This window comes from Panicum hallii, chromosome 1, assembly GCF_002211085.1.
Source record: "Panicum hallii strain FIL2 chromosome 1, PHallii_v3.1, whole genome shotgun sequence".
In the NCBI taxonomy this organism is placed as follows: Eukaryota; Viridiplantae; Streptophyta; class Magnoliopsida; order Poales; family Poaceae; genus Panicum; species Panicum hallii.
Window position 1 is genome coordinate 26,027,622 of NC_038042.1, and position 10,223 is coordinate 26,037,844.

General features: G+C 48.4%; 1 long non-coding RNA gene and 1 pseudogene across 3 annotated transcripts; one reads left to right on the plus strand and one right to left on the minus strand.

Annotated features, from left to right (window-relative positions):
• Positions 1–534: 534 nt before the first annotated feature.
• LOC112888013 lies at positions 535–3,737 on the plus strand. Of its 3 annotated transcripts, XR_003227688.1 has the most exons (5): positions 535–1,087; positions 2,537–2,787; positions 2,972–3,100; positions 3,219–3,237; positions 3,335–3,737. It is a non-coding gene; the product is annotated as an uncharacterized LOC112888013 (long non-coding RNA). The 3 variants fall into 3 exon arrangements; XR_003227683.1 differs by having other exon boundaries at positions 2,972–3,737; XR_003227684.1 differs by lacking the exons at positions 2,972–3,100; positions 3,219–3,237; positions 3,335–3,737 and having other exon boundaries at positions 2,537–2,954.
• A 142-nt stretch (positions 3,738–3,879) lies between these two features.
• On the minus strand, positions 3,880–6,836 carry LOC112888006 (annotated as a pseudogene).
• Positions 6,837–10,223: the final 3,387 nt, after the last annotated feature.

Sequence of the window (10,223 nt, forward strand, 5' to 3'; positions counted from 1 at the left end):
GGACACGTGGCGGTGCCGGAGCCCTCCTCGGCAGAGAGGCCGGGTCCGGGACCGCAGGACACATGGTAGCACTGGAGCCTTCCTCAGCAGGGAGGCCGGGTCCGAGGCCACAGGGCACGTGGCAGCGCCGGAGCCTTCCTCAGCAGGGAGGCTGGGTCCGGGGTCGTGGGACACGTGGCAGAGCCGGAGCCTTCCTCAGCAGGGAGGCTGGGTCCGGGGCCGTAGGACACGTGGCAGCGTCGGAGCCTTACTCCGCTGGCAGGCCGGTCCGGGACCGTAGCACACGTGGCAGCGCCGGAGCCTTCCTCAGCAGGTAGGCCGGGTTCGGGGCCGTAGGACACGTGGCAGCATTGGAGCCTTCCTCAGCAGGGAGACCGGGTCCGGGGCCGTAGGACACGTGGCAGCACCGGAGCCTTCCTCAGCAGGTAGGCCGGGTCCGGAACGGACCGTGGGACTTGTGGGCAGCACGTGGCAACACATCCTGCCCCTTATCTTGGTCTTGAGCCTGTATGCGGGGTACCCTGTACGCAGGCTACCAACACTGACTCCCACCAACCTCCTCCTCCCCCCGTTACCGTCGTGAAACTCTCCGCCGTCTTCCACACGCCACGCCCCTCCTCCCCCACCCCGCCGCGCACAGCTCTATGAGGGTCCTCTTCTTCAAGTACGCCACTGCGCCAGCTTCTCATGTGCTGCACCCCCCGCACCGGATCTGCCCACCCCATGCGGGATTCGATTGTCCACGCCTGCGAGCGTGAGGGAGGGCCCAAGTCGCTGCCCACCCGAGTTCGAGGACGACGAGACGACGAGCCGCCGTGCTAGCGCGGGATTGGTCTGAACTTTGGATGTGTTTTGCGTTGTTTTCCTCTCCTTTTTGTGTGTGAGCACACGAAGAAATCGGCGAAGCATGGAGGGGCCTAGATGTGTCAGATCTGCGGCGATGGAGTCGGCACGACGGCGGACATTGGGCTCTTCACCGCCTGTGACGTCTGTGGCTTCCCGATCTGCCGCCCCTGCTATGAGTACGAGCGCTAAGACGGTACCTAAGCGTGCCCCCAGTGCAAGACCAAGTACAAACGACACAAGGGTATGCTGGTGTTCATCTGCTACTCATCATCTAATCGATTTCTTTGTAGCTCATAATAAGACAATGATTTAGGCTTGACCATATATCGCCCTGCGCTCAGGTAAGCTAAGTCTACTGTGCGGCCGGGCGCGCGCTGGCTACATTGAGCCAGCGACCCGGCCCGGCCCACTAAATCGCGTAGCACTATAATAATGCTCCGGCAACCCTAGCCGACAGCCTTCCTCCCTCTCGCGCTCCACCGCCGCCATTCCTCCCTCTCGCGCTCCGCCGCCGTGCGCCGCCGCCTTCCTCCCTCCTCGCTGCGCCGCCTTCCTCCTTCCTCGCTGCACCGCAGAGTCCTGGTGGCGGAGCCGGAGGCGGTGCGGGCGCCGCCGACTCGCTGGCCGGCGGATTAGCGCGGGCGGTGCCGGCGGCGCCCCAACTTAGGGGTGTGGGGTTGTCGGGGGTGCTGCGCTGGCAAGGAGCTCCGACTTTAGGGGACTTCGGGGGGCGGCGGCAGGTTCGGCGGCGGGCGGGGTTGGAGGGGCGGCGCCGGAGCTCGTGGAGAAGGGCGGAGGTGGTGGATCCGCGGCGGCCGGAGGCGGCGCCGCCGGCCGAGTCCGATCCGGACTCTGCCGGCGGACACGTGGTAGGCAAAGACGGGTGCCGTTGGCTCGGCGAGCAAGCGGCAGGACGCCAGGTAACCCTTTCCAGGTACGCTAAGTCTACTGTGCGGCCGGGCGCTGGCTACAGTGAGCCAGAGACCCGGCCCGGCCCACTAAAACCGCGCAGCACTATATTAATGCCCCCGGCAACCCTATCCGACAGCCTTCCTCCCTCTCGTGCTCCACCGCCACCATTCCTCCCTCTTGCGCTCCGCCGCCGTGCTCCGCCACCTTCCTCCCTCCTCACCACGCCGCTTTCCTCCTTCCTCGCCACGCCGCAGAGTCCTGGTGGTGGAGCCGGGGGCGGTGGGAGGCAGTGGCGGGGGCACCGCCGACTCGCCGGCCGGCGGATTAGCGCGGGCGGTGTCGACGGTGCCCCGACTTTGGGGTGCGGGGTTGTCGGGGGTGCTGCGCCGGCGAGGAGCTCCGGCTTTAGAGGAGCTCCGGGGGCGGCGATGGGTCCGGCGGCGGGCGGCGGGATGGCGGTGCGGCTCGGCTCGGCGGGGGTGGGCTGCGGGTGGCCGGCGGGCGGGGTCGGAGGGGCGACGCCGGAGGTCGTGGAGAAGGGTGGAGGTGGCGGATCCGCGGCAGCCGGAGGCGGTGGCGGGCAACGACGGGTGCCGTTGGCTCGCCGAGCCAGCGGCAGGACGCTAGGTAACCCTTCCCCTCATGTAACCTCCCGGGGATCCCTCACTCGCTTTCTAGATCTGGTGCGGAGGCAGTCTGGTCACCTAGGTTTCGATTCGCACGGCACTCATCAGTTCTTGAGAGACAACCTACTAATTTCATGTTGCGGATGTTGCAGGCGATCCTGTGGTGCTGCTGGTAGGAATTTCGTTGCCAGCTATTTGTGGTGTCGGAGATGATCTGGCTACAGATGTACGTGGCGTTCAGCCTGCTGGCGATGGTGTCGCCCGATGTACTAATCCTTCAGCTGTCGGGAGCAGTTCTACCTGACGATGGTCTACCTCTCGACCTCCAAGAGCTGTGTCTTGCTGCTCCTCAACACGGGCCTCATTGCCGTGTGCGCCTCAATGAGAAGCTATACTAGATTCGGTGACACACCCATAATATACAGTTTATAATAAGGAATGCGTAGTAAATAATTCAAGTGGCTTTTTGCTATTGTTTCTGTATTGCTTGCGTTGCTTACAGCTTTCTTTAGGCAGACGATTCATACCTTCAACGCTCCTTATTTCAAATCAAAAAAAAATTTTGATTCACTACAATTGTTCCACAGGGTATAGGTGGTGTTGGTAGTGTTGCTGCGGAGATGTTCAATACATGTGGAATTGGATGCCTTCTGTTGTATGACTATGACACAGTTGAGTTGGCTAACATGAATAGGTTGTTCTTTCGTCCAGAACAGGTAAAGTTCCTGGCTTATATGTGTATGTGCTTTCCATCTGCTTTCTGTTTTCTAATCCATTGTCAGTTGTTTGCCTGATTGCTCCTGAAATCTTATTTCAATCTATGGATATTATCAGAATTAGTTCTGAAGAGCAGGTATTTATCTGGTTATTTAATGATTGCTTCATATTTTCTTCTGTTTAAAAAGACCGGCTGGAGTTTTTCTTTGACTACATGCTTATATTTTATTTAGGAAGCTATCTTTCATGTTGTTGCTGCTATTCTTCACTGGGGGAATGTCGAGTTTGCAGAGGGGGATGATGTAGATTCATCAAAACCAACTTTTTTTCCTTCTTTTAGAAACTGTTAAATGGGTTACATCTGACATTAGAACTCCAATTGTCATATTTTAGGTGTGATGAGAAAGCTCTAGAGAATTTCCCTTTTAGCACCAAGACATTGAGAAAAAAAAACAATTAAAGAGACAACATTATTCACAAACTCAGCATTACCGAACTTATATGGAGAGACAACATTATTCACAAACCCATGCAGAGATTGGAATAATAATATTCCCTTTTTTGATAATGATGGATTTCTATTTTTTTATATGGAGTTGAACTTCTATTGGCTTATTGTGTGGTATTGTTTTATGTTTGGAAATCAACTACACATACTACTATTGTAAAATATAGTAATAATTTGTTCTTTTTTTCCGCAGCAACGCGCGGGCACTCCTCTAGTTAGTGTTTGAATTCAAAACCGAGTAAAGACCTAGCTTTGAAACCTTACTAGTTATGTGCCCGTGCGTTGCAACGGACAGCTAAAATCATGGCAATATATTTTATATCCGCCAGTTTTATTACAATAGGAGAGTGACCACGCCTTGCTGCAGACGCCGAGTACCACCTTGGGAGCCACAAGATATTCTCCAATATAGGCCCCTGCTTCCATAAGCCAACATATTTAAGCTAGACTTGATGTGACAATAGAAAAGAATTATTACAGTAGGGACTTGTACTGTATTTCCCTAAAAAATTGGAAAGAATTATCAGACTAATGATGATGCTACCCATGGTCAGCGGCATGGCTTGGTGACATGATGAACAATGTACATGCTTCAAGGTTCAAGAATCTGCCCCATCTGATTGCAGTAGCAACTTAAGTTGAGCATCAAATGATCAATAAGTAAAAATCCATAAAACATTAGTTGTTTATTGTCTATGGGCTACAACATGTGTGCAAGGGAAACAGAGGAGCAAAGCAGACTGGGAAGAGGACATTTAACATCATGAACCTAGAAGGCTAGAACTATTTATTGGATGAATTATCATAAATATCCAAGTTAATGACTGTTTCTACTTGAAAAAAGAATCTACAAAATGCTTTGCAAATAGGTAGAGTTGACGATGCTAGAAGATGTCACCAATAGCCGCTATCCATTTGACATTCCAGTTCCAGTTTGTAGCATGTGCAGTGTCATAGAGTTTATGTAATATTGTTTAACTTGAAATCCGAAAATAAAAAAGGAAAATTGCTAGACATCAAATTATTAGAACTCCAATCTACACAAAAGGAAAGCAGTTCTGTTCTTCCCTTCTACATTTGCAACGGGTGTAACTTACAATACATCTTATTTTTAGCACATATTTGAACACTAAAAACTTCTCATTGTAACTTCTAAAACCTAGCCGCTTTGAGATGGTTAACATTTACAAATGGATTATCTAAACCACGCTGCAAAGCAGAATAAAATTATACTAAAATACAGCTTTGGACAAGATTATGACACAAATACAATAAAATCTTAGCAACATCAAACTCCATCTCTTACTAAATAAACCGTTCAGAGTGGAAAATAAGGACAAAGCATTTCATAAAATAACTCCTTAACCCATTATTGAACAATAATCTTTTGTAGGATGAGCAGACGGAAGAGAATATAAGTATTTTGGGATGTGATAATCTTAGCAAAACTTGTGTTAGGGAATTGAATATTAAACTCAAAAAGCTTCAAAAGGTTGTAATTATTCTGGAATACAATACTGGCAGGTGTTGCCAAACCGCTTTCTAAAAGGAATAATGGAAATTAAGACCAAACAGATAGATCCAGGAAGTAAACCTTTTCTTTCAGTAACTCTGAGGCATCAATATCAGCTTCACCATTGGTCATTGATGTGGTTACTGACTTTGATGCCAAAATTACTTGCTCTTGGATGAGAGAATGTATCCAAGATAGTACGAAGAAGGAACTTGTCTGATCCATGTGCTGCGACAAATGAAAGAGATATATGATGATCACTGTGATTTGCCAAGGGAATAGTAGCCTGCAAAATGCTCCCTTACCTTGTAGGTGTGCCACTGGTTGAAACCACAATGGCTACCATCACTTTAGCTGTCATTCCACCTCTACCTACGCACGACTTGTCCCCAAAACTGCCAAAAGTAATTCCATTGTGATGTTTCTCTTTAATGTAAGTATGTATACGATCCTGGATTGAGGATCACTTGATGGGCCATTGTAGAGCCCATCCACATCACTGAGTAGAACAAGGAGATCAACTTTGAGTTCCATTGCTAGCAGGCCCGCTAAACTGTCATTGTCCTAGAATATACCAGATGAATCTTGTATTCCTCTAAAAAATTATTGTTGGTGAGCATCAAAGAAAATGCTATTTTTTTTGATAAAGTTGCTAAACCTAGAAATTTTTAATATTGTTTTATACACTGATTAATACACCACAACTGAGTTACATTTATCACACATAAAGCAGTGCAAACCAAAAAGGAAACTGTGATTTATTTTTTTTAAGTCACTGCATGGTACAACACGCACCTCATATGAAGCCTTCCTTGTGCTGAAGGCATCATTTTCATTGAATACTGATATAACTTTACGATCTAACAGTTACTCGACATTTTCATGGAGCCTCTCCCGAAAGTTTGGATTCTAAAAATCATTGTCTCTCACAAGAAGGGTAGACGAGGACACATCAAGCTGCATCAGAAGAAATTTTACATTAGAATCAGATGAACAAGGTGCCATTTTTTTACACTGATTTAATGGTAGGCTGGCTAAAAACAAACTTGGGTAAATAACATATCGTAAAGAGCCATGAGGCCACTCTGACCAAAGGCAGCACAAGCTTTTCCATCAAGTTCCATTTGTGGGTTTTACAGATCAGCAAAGCTGTTATTGACAAGTTTGCGGTACTTGAGCCTCTGTTTCCCCATGCCAACAACACCCGAGGTGAACAGAATCACCTCGTATCCTAGATTGTTTAGTTGCTTCACCTATGTTTTGACACATATAATAGACTTAGCATCTTTCCATACATAGCAGTACTTGTTAGAACAATCTGAAAGTTCAGATTAGAATTGTACCTGCTCTGCTCGCATAGTACTCCAAGCCTGCCCAAAGCAAGCCTCTCATTATGTTTAGTGACAACTGTAGTGCCCACCAGCCAAGAAAGACAAGGATCAATTCCAAACTAACCGAATATGGAGATCCAGACTAATTCCTCAGACGGATTGGTACTTAAAAAAGGTTGCAAGTCCCCTTTTGGAGCTAGACGGCAGAAAATTCTTAGCTTCAGAAAAACGACATATTTACCTTTTTGAATCACCATATTTCCTTTCCTTTGCAAGTTCAATTTGTGCATATGCCATTCTGCTCACAAATTCCTCATAAAGATACAGGGGATTCGACAACTGGATATCACATATGAGCTCGAGCACGACCCTGTAGCATGGGGTTGGCGAGCGGGGCCGAACAGAGTGCAGTCATGTGGAGGCACTCGGCGTCAAGCTAGCGTTAGGGGCCGACGGCGGGCTGCAGATCCAGGAGGGAGGGGCCGACGGTGGGCTGCAGATCTGGGAGGGAAGGGACGGTGGCAGGCTGCGGATCTGGGAGGAAGATGCACTCGGTGGCGAGCTTGATGTAAGGGCCGGCGGCGGGCTTCCAGGAGGGAGGGGCCGGTGGTGGGAGCAGGGAGCTGGGGGGTTGCACTTGGGTCATCGGGAGCCAACGGGGTGAAGACTGGCAGGGGAACGGGGGTGGATCGGGAGCAATGGGCGCAGCGTTGTTGATCAGGAAGTTGCAGCGGAAGGAAGCGGGGATGGATCGGGACTGACGGGCGGAGGGTGGATTGGCAAGTGGCAGCGGCGGCGGCTTCGGCACCAGAGCCACGCAGCACGGGCGGAGGAAGAGAGAGGAGCAGGGGTGGGAGCGAATTTGAGCTGTTGGATGTGATCGGACGGTTGAGATGTGTTGATGGCAGACACACCATCACCAAACTCAGTCTTTTATAAGTAGTAATAGATTAAGGGCCTGTTCGTTTCCTGCTGCTATCTAAACTTTAGACCCATCACATCAAAGAGAATCTTGCTATTTAGAAGTATTAAATAAAATCTGTTTATAAAATTTTTTGCACAGCTAGATGCTAATTCGCGAGACAAATTTAATGAGCCTAATTAATCCATAATTTGCCACAGTGATGCTACAGTAATTATTCGCTAATCATGGACTAATATACCTCATTAGATTCGTCTCGCGAATTAGCACTAGGGTTCTGCAATTAGTTTTGTAATTAGACTTTATTTAATACTTCTAAATGATAAGATTCTTTTTGATTTAACCCCTCCAAAATTTAGGTAATCGGAAACGAACACACCCTAAAATCATGGGAATCAATAGTTTTAAAGCTGACTGCTTTCCCTTATGGGACCTAACCTGGAAAAGCAAAAACCTTACGCCGCTGCCCACCGACCGCCCCCACCCCATGCTGCGACCTCTGCCAGCACCGTGCGTGTGCCCGAGTTCATGACCTCGTAATAGCTCCCGGCAGTCAATCCCCTCCATCAATCGCCGCGTTAAACCAAGGAATTGAAGAGCATTTCTGCTGGAGATTCAAACCGGAGACAAGGCGATCAATTCCCCGATGATCACGCGCCCCGCCGAGTTATGCAGCAGTTATCAGCTTGTGCATGCTCGACACTACCCTTCTCGCACCTCCATCTGCCAGCATCCGAAGAAACGGGGAAGGGAATCCCCCCAAATCAACCTATCATTTCTTCTTCGACATTGTCCTTTATCTTCATTCTGTTCTCCATAAACAAGCATCCAAAACTCGCACTCAAGCTCAAGAGAATTAGCAGCCATGTCCTTTTATGCTCGGGATTTTTGTCCTAAAATCCTCCATGAAATCCCATCGAGAATTTGCCCTGTAATGGTCATAATGCACTCTCCATCATGGCTGGTTGTTTAATGATACCTCGTGCTTTGATTGTAGCCCAATAAACAGCAGTTCCATGTCATTAGCCACCTCAAATTTGCCGGCCACTTATTCCCATCAAATCGCATTAAGAAGAGTTGAAACTGCTATCTTAATGGTCATAATTCTTAGCACCTCTACCTCCATTGGCCTATAAAAGGACCCCCTACCACAGCACACCAGCTCCCAAACCGAACCACACTGTCAGGCTCGTACCCTGCACTCACATGCAGCGTTGCTGCACCTAGATTAGCATCAACGTCCCGGGCCATCTACCCAACAAAATGTGACCAATTTATTCTAGGAGGTGTGTCTTGCTGTCCTCTACAACATATCCAAAAATATCAGTTAGAGGAGTCCTCAAACAACCAGAATCGTCTTCGCACCGACCTCTGCCCCCTATCCTGGGTCTGTGTGCATTGCACTCCACGGGAAACCATTCCATGTTTCCATCAATTCCTTTACTTTTGTGATGCATAAAACATACCAACATGTGTTCCATGATGTCCTCTAGATGTCCACAGAAGGATTTGATGAGATCCATCCAGATGCAGCGAGGAACATGTTTGGTGTGTGAACTACCGCCAAACGACCCTGGCACATTCCAGCCTTCTGATCACCATCTCAAGTGATGACCAAAACAGAGGCGGTGGTAAGTTTCTTCTTCAACTCTTGAAACTTGCTTCACACTTTGCATACCACTCAAACTTCTTGTCCTTCTCTAGCAGTTGCATCATTGGCTTAGTTATCTTGGAGAATCCTTCAATGAATCTCCTATAATATCCTGCCAATTCCAGAAAACTTTGGATACCAGAGACATCCTTGGGAGTATTCCAACTTAGCACATCTCTGATCTTGCTAGGATCCACATCTATCCCTCCTTGCGAGATGATGCGTCCCAGAAAAGGAACTTCCTTCAACCAGAACTCACACTTACTCGGCTTAGCATACAACTGGTGATCTCTAAGCTTCTGCAATACCAAACGAAGATGTTTCTCGTGCTCTTCTTCATCCTTCGAGTAGATCAGAATATCATCGATGAACACAACCATAAACTGGTCCAAGTACTCCATGAAGATCTTGTTCATTAGATACATGAAGTAGGCAGGAGCATTTGTCAGTCCAAAAGATATAACCGTACACTCGTACAACCTATACCTTATGATAAAAGCAGTCTTTGGTATGTCACTCTCTCTAATCTTCAGTTGATGATATATATCCGGAACGGAGATCAATCTTCAAGAACACACATGCTCCTTTGAGTTGATCGAACAGATCATCGATCTTCGGTAAGGGGTACTTGTTCTTAATGGTGACCTCGTTAAGAGCACAGTAGTCAACAAACATCCTTTGAGTACCATCATTCTTCGGAACGAAGATAACTGGGGCTCCCCAGAGTGACGAACTAGGACGTACATACCCTTTCTCTTGCAACTCTTGTAGCTGTTCCTTAAGTTCAGCTAATTGTTGCGTATCCACTCTATATGACCTCTTATATATGGGTGCAGTACCAGGTTTTAACTCAATCACAAACTCCAGATCTCGGTCAGGCGGCGCAACTCATCGGGAAAGACATCAGGGAACTCATTGACCACGGGGAACTCATTCACACGAACTTGGTTGGTTGCCGCTTTGCTGGTGACGAACGGTTCTGCTGTGTACTCCAGTTCCTTCCCGTCCTCTGAGTGAGCTTCACAGCCTGTCTTGCATAGTCTATCAGTCCCTTGTGCTTGCCTAGTCAGTCCATTCCAAGAATGACATCGATGCCCTTAGAATCTAGAACGATAAGGTTGGCGGAAAAGTCTACCTCCCCCCTTATTTTAAGGTTCACCTTCGGGCATACTTGCCTTGCAGGCATATCTCCTCCAG